The 12,687-nt window shown below is 46.8% G+C and overlaps 2 pseudogenes; both read left to right on the top strand.

The window, feature by feature from the left end:
- The first annotated feature begins 144 nt into the window (after positions 1 to 144).
- LOC129355137 (tRNA-splicing endonuclease subunit Sen2-like) lies at positions 145 to 4,421 on the top strand (annotated as a pseudogene).
- A 107-nt stretch (positions 4,422 to 4,528) lies between these two features.
- Positions 4,529 to 12,684, top strand: LOC129355134 (RNA-binding protein 39-like; annotated as a pseudogene).
- The last annotated feature ends 3 nt before the right edge of the window (positions 12,685 to 12,687 follow it).

Genomic DNA, 12,687 nt, shown 5'->3' with positions numbered 1-12,687 from the left:
TGTGTTATGCGAATCATCCAGCAGATGGCGATAGAGCAATTATTTGGACGCATTCAAACCGCAAAGAAGAAGTTCCGAATGGAGTTTCCAGCCGGACACAGTTTCTGTGGCACCGCCTCAGCTCCCATGAACGAATCACGGCATTTAAACTTGAGATTGACCCAACTCTGGCCCTCTGGAACCGGCGGAATGCAGGCGGAGTTCCGGCCTCCTCGGAGGAGAACCCGGGTTTATGAGGACTACGAGGCTCCGCTGCCGCTAACCGGAACCGGCAGGACAGGAAGCATTACCGGGGGGAGCTGGTCCACCAGCAGGTTCTGGTCTGCCATCCGGACCACATCCAGAGCATCCACAGCCAGGTCAGAACCAGATCCAGGTTCAGAAAAACAAGTATGAACCACCAGATGCGGGTCCAGAACCAGGTTCTGTCCAGTAGAGCCAGGTCCAGACATGCTCAGGTGTCCTACTGTGTAGCTCATGTGGTTTTATCGCCTCTCAGGCTAAATGTGTTTTGTCCTGTCAGGGTTACTTTGGGAAAGGGGTTCTGTCCAGAGCCCGACCGGAACACAGCATTTCCGACCAATGGGAGCGTGAGTTTCCACCCGCACAATGACATCATCTTCAGCCATCCATCCGTGCTGACCTCTGTTTTTGTCACAGAAACACAAAGGTGTGCTTCTACCTGTCATCTCTCAGTCCAGGTACGTAACATCACGTCCTGTCTGCTTGCACTGTGACGTCCCGTCCCGTCTGTGGTGACAGTGTCACATGTCTGACTCTCACAGGTATGAAGAGCTGCTCAGGTGGGCAGAGGCAGAGCTTCTTCTCAGCGATTGGATAAGAGGTGGCCAATCAGACGTTGCTGGCTCTGACTGAGACTGTGGAGGGGAAGTGGAGGCAAATGGAGCAGAAGAAGAGCCAGGGGGCGGAGCCTGTGTCCAAATGAAGAGGCCAGGGGCGGAGTCAGAACCAGAGGAGAGAAACTGCAGGTGGAGTTCAGCACCCAGAGAGACCAGTTCTGAGAAAGAACCAGACTGAACTTGTTTCCTGTCAACCGTTCAGGTCCGACTCACAGAACCTGGACCTGGACTCAGAACCGGACTCTGACTCTGATCCCGGTTCTGGTGTCCGTGTTCCAGGTCCCGGTTACGTCTTGGTGGCCCTGGAGGCTCAGGTGAGTCCTCACCTGGTTTGGTGGCTGCTGCTGGTGTTCTCTGCTGCTGCAGTTTATTTGTTGTTGTTGTTTCCATGGTTACAGGGTGGAGGCGGAGCCAGGGAGGTGAGGCGGAGTCCTCTGGCTCTTACAGAGTACCTGCAGCTGAGCCTGGAGGAGGTAACACAACTCTACGCAGGCAGTGAGACTGATCTACTCATGTATTTCTATGTGAAGAAATAATTCGATTTTGTGCATTTAAGTCTGACCAAACATTGACCACTCTCACTCAGCCTACACTTGCTCAAACCAACCAAACCAGCAGCCAATCTCAGACCAGTCTTTTTTTATCCAATCAGTTTATTCCCAGGAATTACTGAAAAACAATCAATTAGTCCACCAAACGGCCAAAATGTCACGCTCACCTGTTTGACCTGCAGGCCTTCTTCCTGGTCTACAGCCTCGGCGTTCTGTCTGTCTACCAGCAGCAGGTCAGGCTTTCATTTGGACCTCTGATGCGTTTTATCTGGATGTGACCTCATCATCTCTGTCCTGTCCTCTGATTGGTCAGGAGCCCCTGTCAGTCGTGGAGCTGTGGAGGAAGTTTCGGTTGCTGCGTCCAACTTCGTCAGCTCATACGCTGCTTACCATCACTTCCGCAGCAGGGGTGGGTCCCTAAGGGAGGAGGCGGGGCCAAGTACGGCGTTGATCTCAGTAAGGCCCTGTGACCTGTCGTCAGAGTGCAGGGAAAAGCTGGAGCTGTTCCAGGCCCTTTATCAGAACCAGGACACGTTCTGCTAGTCTGTGGACTTATCAGGTGTGTTTTCTCCTCTGGTCTGGTTACAGTGCTCTACAGGAAGGGACCACCTTTCTACCACGCCAGGTAATGCTCACCTGTTCTGGTCTCCAGGTGTTTGCTCCAGTTCAGGAGAAGGTCAGACATGTTGTCTCTCCCAGAGACGCCTCGTTCCGCTCTAGGTTGGGAGCTCCTGCTGGATCATCCCGACTCTAGTTACTGAAAACGATTAGAAATGCTCTACAAGAGCCTCACAGATTGTCCCTGACCTCTTGCCGTAGCTACTCGGTGGTGGTGGAGAGGACTGGCGCATCGTTGGGGGGGGCGGCGCTGCGCCCGTTTTCCTGGCGCTCTCTGGCGGCTCTCAGCAGAATCACAGCCAGCGTCTCCAAGGTAACTGCTCCACCTGTCGCTGCTACCTGCTGCTGCTGTTGATCTTTCTTGATGGTAGGTCCTGATTGGTTCCCAGGAGCTGATGCTGTGTTACATCATCTACCCAACTGACCTATCAGAGGATGACCTGGACTCACCTGTGTGCCTGAGTAGATTAAAGGTTCAGGTAAAGGTCAACTAACTGTTACCATAGTAACTGCCTGTGTTTGCGTTTTTTTCAAAAATAAATATTTGATTACATTAAATAAAACATTCTAAACACAAATAATGGTGAAAAAATTAAAGAAATATAGCTCAATACTGATGGATAGCTCAATACATAAGAGGGCAGGGTTCAAACCCAGTCTGGGTCCTTAGGCAAGACCCTTCCAGCTACTGCATACATCATACCATGAAAGCGTACATGGAGCGACATAACCAAGTGGCAGGCATAGTGTACAGAAACATCTGTGCAGAATATGGACTGGAAACCCCGAGATCAAAGTGGGAAACACCCCCAAAGGTGGTGGAGAACGCCAGAGCTAAGATCCTGTGGACTTCCAGATCCAGACAGACAAAATGGTAATGGCGAACCAACCAGACATTGTCGTAGTGGATAAACATCAGAGGAAAGCCGTTGTGGTAGATGTAGCAATACCAAGTGATTGCAACATCACTTGGAGAAATACCAGGGCCTCAGGGAAGAACTGGAGAGGGCCTGGAAGGTGAAGACCACAGTGGTGCCTGTGGTCATCGGGGCCCTCGGGGCAGTAACCCCCAAACTGGAGCAGTGGCTACAACAGATCCCAGGAACAACATCAGACATCTCAGTCCAGAAATGTGCAGCAGTCCTTGGCACAGCCAAGATACTGCAGGACCCTCAAGCTCCCAGGCCTCTGGTAGAGGACCCGAGTTCAGAGGATATATAGATCTATAGATATAGATCTATATCTACATAGATATAGATCTATATCTACATAGATATAGATCTATATCTACATAGATATAGATCTATATCTATATATCCTCTGGTAGAGGCTCAGAGGATAAGAACCACCGCGGTGGTGAGAAGGGAGTTTTAACAACAGATATTAATGATGTTACTCAAAGGTCTTCCAATCTACAAGTAGAATAAAAAGGTTGATTAAATTTATACACAAATAGGTAAAGATAAAATAATGTATTTTTTATTCTATACAAACAATATAAGAAATGTGCAAAAATGCATCCAAGTACATGTAAAAAGGATCTGTAGCAAACAAAGAGAAAATAGAAAAGGCTTCTGCTTACAGGATAAAGTTCAATTTCTTTTGAAGGGTTTTTGTTTTTCTAAGTTGCTAATGATTTAAATGACATTTTTCAATAGAGATGATATAAATTTTAAGTTGTTTCCTTTAAAATTATTGTGTGAGGGCATTTTTTAAATCCATATTGTGGACATAATATAATTAATAGAAAAATAATTAAATTGACTTAATTCAACCTTTTTAATGAGGCAATATTCTTCAGCATGTCCCAATGTATTTATGCTGCCTGTGTTAACACCAGGAGCTATCAGGAGCTAGTGGTCAGAACCAGAACCATAGGACTGTGGTTCTGATCCCAGGTTGATGTCGGACACATGAAACTAATGGAGCTGGTAATGTGTCTACAGGAAGTGATCGTCAGCAGGTGGGTTTCCTCCAGAGAGCGAGCAGAGCAGGACGACATCTGATTGGCTGACAGCCGAAGCAGTTTCGTGATGATCTCATGAAGAGCCGAGCGGCGGCCAATCAGAAAGAAGACCAGCTTCACGCGGGTCTCTGATTGGACTTGAAAGGCGGAAAAAAAAAAAAGATGTTCTTCATTGTCATGTTTGTACTTGACTCCGCCTCCTGGCGATGACGTCAGGAGGCCTCCTGCTCTGGCTGCAGATGCTCCTGTTTGGTCTTCAGGTCCATGTCCAGATGTCTGTTCCCACAGAACCAGTTCAGGAACCGCTGGGAGGAAATCCGTGTGTGTTTACCCTGTTACCATGGCTCCGGCTGTTTTTCTGTAGGATGGGTGTCAAAGGCTGAAGTTCATTAAACAGATGTTCAACATGTTACCTCCATGAAAGCAGTTGGACTTCAGTGTGTGTCTTTGTGTCCTGTTTGTTGCTCTTAGTGCACAAGTTGTCCGTTCAGAACCGAATAGGAACGCAGATTCGGTTCTGCACGGACAGAACCGAATCTGCATCTGTTGTTGTTGTTTCAGTTAAAATTTATGTCCGAGTTATTGATCAGTTTCATACCTACTTAGAGGTATATTTAGCTGATATCAAGAACTGAATTCAAATATTAAGTTGTGTTTTGATCTCGTATTATAGAAGTCTCGCGATAACTCTTGGGGTTGCCATTTAAAGCAGCGCCAGCAGCGAGGCGCGAAGCCCGGACACAGGATCCGTTATCCGGACAGAGGACACACGTTCAGCCGCTCACATCCCATCGAGCTGCTCTATACCCAGGTAAATATACAACCTGCTGCCGCGGAGAGCCTTCCTCTGGCCGGCCATCCGCTTGGAGCGGTCTACCTCGGTGTTATTTGGCTGCTAGCTGTTGCTAGCTGCTGCTAGCTTTGGAGCTCCGCAGCTTCCGATCCGCCTGAGCATGCGCACAGCCCGGAGCCACCAGCACCGCAGCCCGCGGCTGTTAACGGCTATCCGGTAGCTGTTAGCAGCTAGCTGTTAGCGGAGCCAGATCAAAGTCCCCGAGTTCTGATCCAGTCGAAATCCTTCAAAAAATGAGACCCTTTGGCTGCCCGATCCGAACCATCAGGATCCAGACCCAAAGTGCTGATAACTGTTCTAGAAGAGTCGGGACCAGTGACCACTCAAAGGTTATGGTGGTTCTTCCAGTCTGGTGCGGATCCAGTTCATGAGTGTGTTAGTGAACGTAAAACCACGTAACAGGAGGTTCTGAATGGATCCAGCACGGCAGACGGATCCACCATCACAAAACAACGAACTCTGATCAGAACCAGACTTCCCAGAAAACCCAGTTCGGATCCTCAGAGTTCAGCAGAGACCGGTGCTTACCTGCCTTACCTTACCTCCCGGTCATTATCATATCTGACGTCTTCTGCTCTTGGTTCGGTTAGTTTGGATTCGTCCACAAATCAGAATCAAGCCTCAACTCAGTGGCAGCATGTAAACACAGCAGGACCTGCTTGGTTCTGGTTCTGTTCATAAATCCAGACCAGGTTGATGATTCAGCTGCAGACGCATCACCTGAACTCTCCCACCTGTAGATCCACAGTCACTGACCTGTGTGTGTGTGTGTCCACAGCATGATGGCGGACGACCTGGACATCGAGGCGATGCTGGAGGCTCCATTCAGGAAGGTGAGACTCACCTGAACTCCTGTCTGGTTAGCTCGGGCTCCCCAGGTGTAGAGCCAGGTTCTGGTTCTGCAGAATGTTCATGTGCTATTAACGATTTGTGTGTATCTGCCAGGAGGACGGGAAGAACCAGAGCCCTGAAGGACAGGAGGAGCGCAGCAAGAGGTAACCTGCTCACCGGGAATGATTAACAGTCAGTGGTGGAGCTAGACTTTTAAACTTGGGGGGCCAGGGCCATCTCGAGGGGGCAAAAATGAGAATATGTGTGCATGTATAAACATCTATATGTAGATCTATCTATCTTTTCTATATGCATGAATGCACATGTGTATGTAATCAAAGGTTGCGTTAACAGAGTATTTTCCGTATTGACTGGTTATTTTTTTTAAACGATCGGGAAATGTAAAGCCCTGGACTGGTGCACATGGCCTGGGGGAGAAGGGAGCGAAACAATGCAAAAAAAAAAAATCCTTGTAGAAGTGCAGGCCCGGACTGTGCATAGGGTAAAAACTTGCAGAGTTCAATTGATCGGTTTGGATCAGACAGATCCACTGATCGATGGTCCAGCGCAGATTTCTCTCCAGATGTGACCAGGAGCGTTCAGCCCGCAGGTGGAACCATTTAGTTTCATTTACTATAAGTCTTTGGAGCCTCAGTCAGTGGTTTGTGTCACTAAAAGTTAGACACATTTATCTAGGGGGGCCAGTGCCCTCTGTTCCCCCCTCTGACTCCGCCGCTGACAGACATACATACCGAAGGAACTGCAGCGCTTTTGATTGTTTTGATTTTTTCTCTTTTATTGAAAAATACCCGTATAACAAGGCACACATCAGTAACAGGAGAAAACATTTGATATGGACAACTGAGCAGAAAACAAGATCTACTTAAGAAAAACACAGGAAGTACAAAGGGAACATTTCTGCAAATAAAAAACAAAACAACAGTGAGTACAAATTGCTTCAAAGCTGAAGTCTTCCAGACCACTAGGGGGAGTGTGGAGTCTGTAATATTAGATAAATAAATATATTTTATAATATTGTAAAATATGACACAAGTTTTCTTTCTTCCTCCATCGTTTTATGGGTTTTACTGAGGCTTTGGCCCAGGTGGGGTTTGTGATCCACTTCCCCTAGTGGATCACAAACCCAGGACTTCTGTTGAGTGGAGTTTACAACATTTTATACTTGGTGTTTTTACTTCAATTGCAGTATTTCCTGCCTGTTTCCATTTCCTGCAGTTCCAGCATTTTTTATTTGCATTTGGGGGGTTTTGTGTTTAGGAGTTTGTGTGGTTCCTGCGTTTGCAGCTTTTGCTGTTTGTTGAGCAGTAACTTTGATGCAGTCAGAACCGTACAATTCACTAATGGAGTGATGCCATAATTTACCTTGATCTGATTGGCTGCCGCCGGTTCAACAGGAAGAAGCGCAGCCGCAGCAGAGACAGGAAGCGCAGCCGCAGTCGGGACAAGAAGAGGAGCCGCAGCCGCGAACGTAAAGGCAGCCGCAGCCGCGACCGACGCAGGAGCCGCAGCCGAGAGCGCAGGCGCAGCCGCAGCCGAGAGGGGGGGCCGCTACAAAGACCACCACAAGCAGTAAGTCCTGTTTCTGTTTCCTTCAGTGATGTCACTTCCTGGTTTGTTTCATCAGCGGTTGCTGGAGGAGAACCTTCAGGTTGTGCATCTGGTTCCCAAAACCTGATCTGGGGTTCTGGAGGTTTCAGAACCCGATCGGTTCTGATGACTCACTGACTGTGTTTCAGCCGCAGACGGTCGAGGAGCAAGAGTCCAATCAGGAAGGAGAAAAGCCCGCCCAGGTGAGTCTGATGGCATATCCTGGTCCTTTGGACCTTCATACCAGAATCAATCGATTAATTGATCAATCGATCATCAAAGGATAATTCCTTTTGTTTTCATTAATTGTGGATATTTAAAATGTCTTCAGGCTCCAGTGATAAATGTTAGTTCAAAATAACATTAATTGTTCTTTGACAGGATGAACTTGCATAACTATTATATTTCTAATATCATTTTAGGTTCTGTCACAGTTTCCAATTTATCTGGATGGTAAATTGCCCCAGTAATTATTGTGATAATATTGTTTTGTGACCCTTTAAGGAATCACTCATCATAATATGATTTTATTTTTAACATTTCTATACTGAAGTGTAAAAAGGAAAAAACTGAGTAAACTGGTACAGAAATGGACAAACACAAGAAGATTCAACAAACTTTTTATATCTTCACTTTTATGCACAGCAGAATCTTTCCTGCATTTTATTCTAAATCATACAAACTCGAAGAAGAAAATAATCATAATCAGACCTTTTTTGGATTTGTTTAGTGAATAATTTTTATGCATTTTTTGATTTAAAGAGTGAAAAATCCCATTCAAATACCAATAAACTTTAATTTGTAAATAACACTTAAATCTGCAACTGGTGAGATATTTTTAATGTCCAAAATGAAAAAAACATCAATAAAACAAATGAATAACGTCCTTGTAAGCAAAATCACTCATAAAGCATGTCAAACATCAGAACATAAATTGAGCTAATTTTAGTTTATCATGTGATTGGTTGATTGATTGATTGATTATTGGTCAGGATGTGTTTGCTAACCGTCCTGTTGTCCTCAGGCTGCCACTGGACAACTTGACCCCGGAGGAACGGGACGCCCGCACCGTGTTCTGCATGCAGCTGGCGGCCCGGATTCGACCCCGTGACCTGGAGGAGTTCTTCTCTGCTGTAGGGAAGGTGGGGTCACCTGACCAGGAAACGCATCACGAGGTTCTGCTGGCGCCGGACGGGTTCAGCGGCGCACCGAGCCTCACGGGGTTTCGATCACAGCGGGACCAAAAATCAATAGAATCACAATAGTTCGAACCGCACAGCATTCTGGGAAATGTCGGCAGAGGAAAGACGTTAGCTGCTCAGCTGATATGCTAATCAAAGCTAAATCAATGGTACCAATCGCTCGCTTTGTTGTTACCTAGCAACAACCTGCAGGTAACCCGCTGTTACCGGGTAACCCGCTGTTACCGGGTAACCCGCTGTTACCAGGTAACCCGCAGCAGTTTCCAGTTTCTCCTCTGCGCCTCATAACTGCAGGAAAATGTAAAAACTGCGTGAAAAGCGGATGAAGCAGAAACAGGTTTCTGTGTTTCACATATTTAAATCAAAAATCTGATCAATTATCATCATTTTCCACCAGGCCTGTCAAAATCACACATTTTCTTGAAAGATAAATTGTTCCAGAAGTTTTTGCAATAAACAATGATCGTTTCATATTGAGACTATTTCCAAGTAATATAATAATAGTGGGATAATACAAGAACTCATTCTCAGAGATCAATAAGCTTTAAAGTCTAATGAACATTAACATTTTGGTTTGATTTAATTTATCATTTGATTTATAGAATGATATGAAATGTTAAAATGTCATCCAGCTTCCATCTGAGCTTTAGATTCAGAACCCTAACTTTTGTTTCTCTGGTGACCTTTGACCCCGCTGTTTAGCCAGGTTCACATGAGAGTAACGCCTGCCTACTTCCCACCCCTCAGGTTCGGGATGTGAGGATGATCTCTGACAGGAACTCACGGAGGTCAAAGGGCATCGCCTACATTGAGTTTGTGGAGGCCAGCTCTGTTCCTCTGGCCATCGGCCTGACGGGTCAGAGGCTGCTGGGGGTTCCCATCATCGTCCAGGCCTCACAGGTACCCACACACCTGGACACACCTGGACACACCTGGACACGCAGGCCAGGGTGGTGGGGCAGATTGAACTGATGGTGTGTGTGTGTGTGTGTGTGTGTGTGTGTGTGTGTGTGTGTGTGTGTGTGTGTGTGTGTGTGTGTGTGTGTGTGTGCGCGCGCAGGCAGAGAAGAACCGAGCTGCTGCTGCTGCTGCAGCCAACAGCCTTCAGAAGGGATCGTTTGGCCCCATGCGGCTCTACGTCGGCTCACTGCACTTCAACATCACAGAGGAGATGCTGAGAGGGATCTTTGAGCCGTTTGGACGGGTGGGACACACACACACACACACACAAATACACACACCTCCATCTAGGTGTGAACTACGACCCCCTCTGTTATTGCTCTCTTTCCTGTCAAACTACTTTCAAATAAAAGCCACTGGATCAAAAATACTTTTAACAAAAGAAACTTAAAATGACATAAAACTAACAAGTAATTTCTCAGTGAAATAAATTGGCTAATAATTCCTTCATATTGATACAAAGTCCTAGTTAAGTTTGCAGATAACCTTTCATCGATATGAAGTTATTGACTTTAAATAAGCTCCTATATTTTACTGTAAACTTAGTTTTGTTTGATTAATTCTTTTATAAAACTGAAACTCCATTAGTTTCAGGTAGGACACATTTACAAGCAAAGAGGTTATTTGATCTTAAATTCTACTTATATTTGTGTCCAGTTTTGCTTCGTTAAAGGTTTGTAAACTCCAGTTAGTGATTGATCAGAACCTGATTCATCTGATTGATCGGCCTGTTTGTGTCGCTCAGATTGAAAACATCCAGCTGATGATGGACAGCGAGACGGGCCGATCTAAAGGCTTCGGCTTCATCACGGTGAGTTCCTCCTCATCATCAGTAGATCAGAACCTGGTGACGTCTTTAGCCTGTTAGCATTAGCCACCCGTGGTGCAGCGGTTCTGTGTTGTCAGTTCGCAGACGCAGAATGCGCTAAGAAGGCGCTGGAGCAGCTGAACGGCTTCGAGCTGGCGGGCCGGCCCATGAAGGTGGGTCATGTGACTGAGCGGACCGACGCCGCCGCCGCTTCCTCCTTCCTGGACAATGACGAGCTGGACCGATCCGGCGTGGACCTGGGAACCACGGGGCGGCTGCAGCTGATGGCCCGGCTGGCTGAAGGTGAGGCCGCGTTCCCTCTCACACCTGCTGTAACTTCGTCCCCACTATAAAGGCTTACCTGTGTGTGTGGACAGGTACCGGCCTGCAGATCCCTCCTGCCGCTCAGCAGGCGCTGCAGATGAGCGGCGCCATCGCCATCGGCGCGCTGGCGGCCGTGTCAGGTAAACGCATCACCAGTCAGCTGATCTGCAGCTGCTCCTCCATTTCCTCTCAGTTTCTCACCTGTCTGTGTTCCAGCTGCCATGAATCCACCTCTGACCATGAACATGAGCACTCCGGCGCTGAACCTGCCGTCTCAGCCGCTCGCCACTCACTGCTTCCAGCTGTCCAACATGTTCAACCCCAACAGGTGAGCGCACACCTGGTCATCAGACTGGAGATCGCTGCTGATGTTAGCTAACGTCAAAAAACACAACTCTGCATCGTGGTGTTTCTATTAAATAAGAGATTAAATGAAGATCACATGTGAATAAGTTTGTTCACCCAATGACTCAATAGTAAACATCCTCCTACTTCCTGTTTTCTTCTTCTTTCCCCCTGCAGTAACAGCCAGTTAGCATCAGAACACTCATGTGCTGCAAAAACGGTGTTTCCATTGAAATGCACAATTTTTTATTAACTTTGACAAAGTAAGACAAATACAAGACACTTGTTAATATTCAAGCTGTCATAGGATGTATCTCCCATTTTAATGAGTTAATATTACATAACGAATCAGACTGAATAGCAGCCTTCACTGAGAAGCTCTTACATGTTTCAAGTTTGATCAATTAAGTTTCAAGATTAATTAAACAGGAAAATCTAACAGGTCCAAACCTTTAGCTCAGAATATGATTCTGCTAATGCTAAGCTAACTGCAGGTAGGTTTTTCTTCTGGTCAGGTTGATGCATCCTCACCTGGTTTCTTTCTGTTCTTTGAGGAAGGAATCTTCTCATTCTTCTGTTTCCTGGAGGTCTGAGCCATAAAAGAGCCCAGATCTCTTTCTGTAAATGGGTTCTGTAAAGGAACCTTTCCTTCATGTATCCCGATCTGCATAAAGTTATACGTAAAACGTTTATACCCAGACCCCAGATCTCCATCCTTACTGGTCCCAGCTCAGAGCTGACAGGAAGTGATGAAGTGAGTGAGCAGGAAGTGATGATCTGTGTGCTCCAGCTGAGTGTGTGTGTGTGTCTGTGTGTGACAGAGTGTGTGTTGTGTTTCAGTGAGAACGTGCTGGGCTGGGAGCTGGACATCCAGCACGACGTCATCGAGGAGTGCAACAAACACGGAGGAGTCGTCCACATCTATGTCGACAAGAACTCAGCCGAGGTACGCCTCTGACCTTTGACCTCTCTGATGGTTTGGAATAAGAAAAGCTGGAGGTTATATCAGCTAGTTTTGATCACTTGTTAAAACTAATGAAACAGCTTGTAGTGAGACATCCTGTCAGGTGGAGGATCTCTGTCTTTCAGGGGAACGTTTATGTGAAGTGCCCGTCCATCCCGTCTGCCATGGCCGCCGTTAACGCTCTGCACGGCAGGTACTTTGGAGGTAAGACCTGCTGTCACATGACCACTGTGGACCAATCACAGAACGGTTATGACTGACATGATCTCACCTGTGTTTCCAGGTAAAATGATCACAGCGGCGTACGTCCCTCTGCCCACCTACCACAACCTGTTCCCAGAGTCTGCCACTGCCACGCAGCTGCTGGTTCCACCGGCCAGGCGGTGATCAACAACACCGACTTCTGATTGGACGATAGATCCCGCCTTCTTTTTAAACCCTGAATCCCATTGGACCAGTTTGACTCCTTGTCTGACTGCCAGCAGAGGGCGCTCTCTGTTTTCTTCTGGACATAAACAACCACCTCTCCTCCCATTGGTTGCTTCCAAACACTGGTCACATGATCATGTGATGCAACACTATCGACTTCCTAATTCCTTAGTTTCATTGGTGAGATCTCTCTGCGGCCCCGCCCCGACCTCCAACTATTGGCTCTGTGAGCCGTGGGGGGCGAGGCAGCGACAAGCTGTCAGTTGATTGGTTGGGCTGAAGGTTTAGTATTTAAGTGTTTTTTCTAAAGCAAATTTGATTTTGTAAAATTATTGATTAAAAATTATTTTCATGTCTCTCTGAAATGT

This window comes from Poeciliopsis prolifica, unplaced genomic scaffold (genome assembly GCF_027474105.1).
Source record: "Poeciliopsis prolifica strain line A6 unplaced genomic scaffold, Auburn_PproV2 SCAFFOLD125, whole genome shotgun sequence".
NCBI lineage: Eukaryota > Metazoa > Chordata > Actinopteri > Cyprinodontiformes > Poeciliidae > Poeciliopsis > Poeciliopsis prolifica.
The sequence above is the reverse complement of the archived record's forward strand: the minus strand, read 5'-3'. Positions and strand labels throughout refer to the sequence as shown.